Below are 3,145 nucleotides of genomic sequence, written 5' to 3'. Positions count from 1 at the left end.
GCCAACTCCATCGAGGAGGAGTGACGGAAGGCCGAAGCGGCAGCAGCGGAGGAGGCCGTGTACCAGGCAGAGATGGCGGAGGCCATGGCCCTCTCCGTAGCAGGCGACTGTGTGGTGCCGCCGTCGCCGCCGCGGCTAAACCTGATGACGCCTGCGCCCGAGCCGGCCGAGAGGTACGTCTGGACCGGCCAGGTGCAGGAGTTTGTCAGCGCATGCAGATGGAGCGGGAGGAAGAGGAGGAGCGCGCCCGTGTCGCCGCATTGCCTCCGCCGCAGTAGACGCCGGAGGAGGCAGCCCTGTCGGCCTATCAAGCCGCCTTCGGTTGGGTCGGGCCGCCTCCCGTCTTCATCAACCTCACCGGCGGCGATGACGACAGCAAGGGCAAGGGCAAGGTCGATGTCTAGGGTTGCGTGTGGGCGCCAACTTTTTTTTATGAATGTTTAATTAAGTTTAAGTGGAATTTGGTAGGTGGTTGACCGGCCAGCTATTGTAAATCAAGTTTCTATTTTTGTTATCTGTGTCACGTGTGGTTCATTTTATTTTATTTTTCTTCGCGCGCAAATGGGTTCGCCTCCCGTTGGTCGCTAAAACCGACCGATATGGAAAAGCGGACGCACATGTCCGTTGGGCCGATTCAAATGGACGAAAAGAAGACAAAGCATGTATCGGTTTGAATCGGCGCGTTGGAGTTGCTCTTAGATCTGAAATGAATGGTGGATCGGAAATCGGCTGATGCAAAATTAGAAATCAGCCGACTAGTACCTAAACCAGTCTCTTTCGGTCCATTTTGAGTTGAACTGATATTTGCCTTGTGCGTTGGATAACGGAAAGTTGACCGACTTGAACTTGGATATATTCCTCCCAGAACTCAATTCGGAGTCGGCAAAAGATCAGTCAATATAATCACAAGACGGCAGCAGGCATGGCGCTTACATTAACACACCACGAGATCTCTCTAATTGAAGTCTAAAGTCTAAACCCTAATCCCTGAAGTCGATCGGGCATGGCGCTGCGGCCGCAGGCCGAGAGTTGGTTCAGGGACCTCAGGAGCGGCGAGTCCACGAGGTTTCCCTTGAGCGCCAGCCAGCAGGCGGTTGTCACCATCGCCGAGCTCGTCGACCGGGCGGCAGTCGGAGCTAGCCAGAGCGTGCGCGTGGCCGTACACGCCAACACCGGCGAGGAGATGGAGAGGTTCGTGCTGTCGGCAGACAGGCCCCTCGTGAGGCTGCGGTCCACGACGCTGATGAACCAGGAGTTCTCGCTGGACTCGCTGGACCGGGAGGCTGACTCCGCTGCCCACGCGGTCGTTCGGTTACACGGTGTCCTTTTTTTACAATGCCGCCTGAACCGGGGACGGCGGACGACGAGCTCGATATGCGCTGCCCCGGCGACGACGTGCTGGTACAGATGGAGTACGTCCCCGAGGGCCGGTTTCTTGGAGGCCCGGCGCCGTGGTTCGCCGCCGCGGGGTGCACGGCCGGCTGCATGCGGGTCGCCGCCGTGGAGGACCAAGAAGAAGCCTACGGCAAGCAGATCCTGGTGCTCTACCGCTACGCCCCTTTCTCGGCATCATCAGACGGCGAGGTAGCGCGAGGGAACACCAAGGCGCACCTGCTCCGGTTCATCGCCACCGGCGACCACACGGCGAGGTCGTTGGCGTGGGCCGGATCGTCTCTTGTCCGGCTGATATACCCCAGTGACTTCAGAGAGCAGCTCCAGGAGCTATGGTCGAGCCTGGCAGCGCAGGTGAGCGTGCTGCCGCGCGCCGCGCGCGTCGAGGTGTTCGTCGACGTCGGCATCCTCCGGAGGTCGGACTGTAGGCCAGAGCGCGTGGAGCGGATGCGCGCCGCACTGGAGCGTATGGCGGAGAAGCCGTGGCCCGGGCGCTTCACAGGCATGGAGCTGCACCTGCCGGTGCCGATGCGGTGCGGCCATTACAAAGACGAAGCCAATGTTGAAGACGAAGCCGCCATCGACGACACACACGCCGGAGAACGGCCAGCGAAGCGAAGGAGGGTCGTCGCCGCCGGGGAGGATTGCGCCATCTGCTTGCAGCTGCTCAAGGGCGACGACCTCGCCGCGTGGCCCGGGTGCGGCAAGCCCCACGTCTTCCATGGCGCTTGTTTGGAGCGCGTCCTCGTGGAGAGCAAGACGTGCCCTATGTGCAGGCACAAGCTATACATCGAACCCAAACTCTAAGCAAATTGGCTTGAGGTTCGACAAGTTGCAGCACAAATGTGCGACTATCTGTTCTTCAGAAATTATTTATTTTGCTGAAGGATAGCATTCTTTTGTTAATTTCATGGTCAACTCATCCATGCATGAATCATGTCAACTGTATTTAATTTGAATTAATCTCTGTAGCAACGCTGTTTGGGTCTAATGAAAGTGAAAATTGCTTGTTTAATTATGTAATTATATGCACAAACAATTTTGGGGAAATTCATATGCTTCAATTGAACTTCCATATACAAGTATTAGTTCTAGATGAAAAACTCTACACAAATAAAACAGGAAGTGGAAAAAATAATTATATTAACTTAGAGCATTTCCAGCAGCCGCCCAACGCGCGGCGCGTTAAAAAAGCATATGCATTAAAAAAGCATATGCAGCACGCCGAATGCCTGTTTTGGCGCGGCACCGAGCGATGGCTCCAGCGGCCGCTGTAAACTTTAGCGCGCGTGAGTAGGTCCAGCAGGCGCTGCAAAAATACTGCGCACGCTCTCGCACAAACAACATATGCACTCCGGACTAATATAAAAAAACATATACATAGATTAAAAATAGATAAAAAAATGATACATAGATATTTCACAATGCGTACTTAGTTCATCATAGCATAGATAGATAAAAAAACTAGTCCAACACGATAAAAACTACTACGCTGCAACTAGATAAAAACTACGGTGCAACTAGAACCTACTATGAGTCGTCATCATCATTCTCGCTGGTGTCGTCCGAGGTAGAGAGCCACGTGTCCTCCCAACGAGGATCGTCTGAGTCGAAGAACTGACTCCCCGCCTACGTTAACGAGATCACACTGCGCCTCCGCGAGTGCCTTCCGCCGACGCCTGTCCGCCCGCTCCGCGCGGCGCCTTGCCGTCCTCTCCGCCCAGAAGGCGTTTTCGTTGGCGACGTCCTGCGA

General features: G+C 55.3%; 1 pseudogene; it reads left to right on the top strand.

Annotated features, from left to right (window-relative positions):
• The first annotated feature begins 1,243 nt into the window (after positions 1-1,243).
• Positions 1,244-2,199, top strand: LOC119339228 (annotated as a pseudogene).
• Positions 2,200-3,145: the final 946 nt, after the last annotated feature.

The sequence above is a fragment of the Triticum dicoccoides genome, chromosome 7B (genome assembly GCF_002162155.2).
Source record: "Triticum dicoccoides isolate Atlit2015 ecotype Zavitan chromosome 7B, WEW_v2.0, whole genome shotgun sequence".
NCBI lineage: Eukaryota > Viridiplantae > Streptophyta > Magnoliopsida > Poales > Poaceae > Triticum > Triticum dicoccoides.
This window is presented reverse-complemented; position numbering and strand designations above follow the sequence as displayed.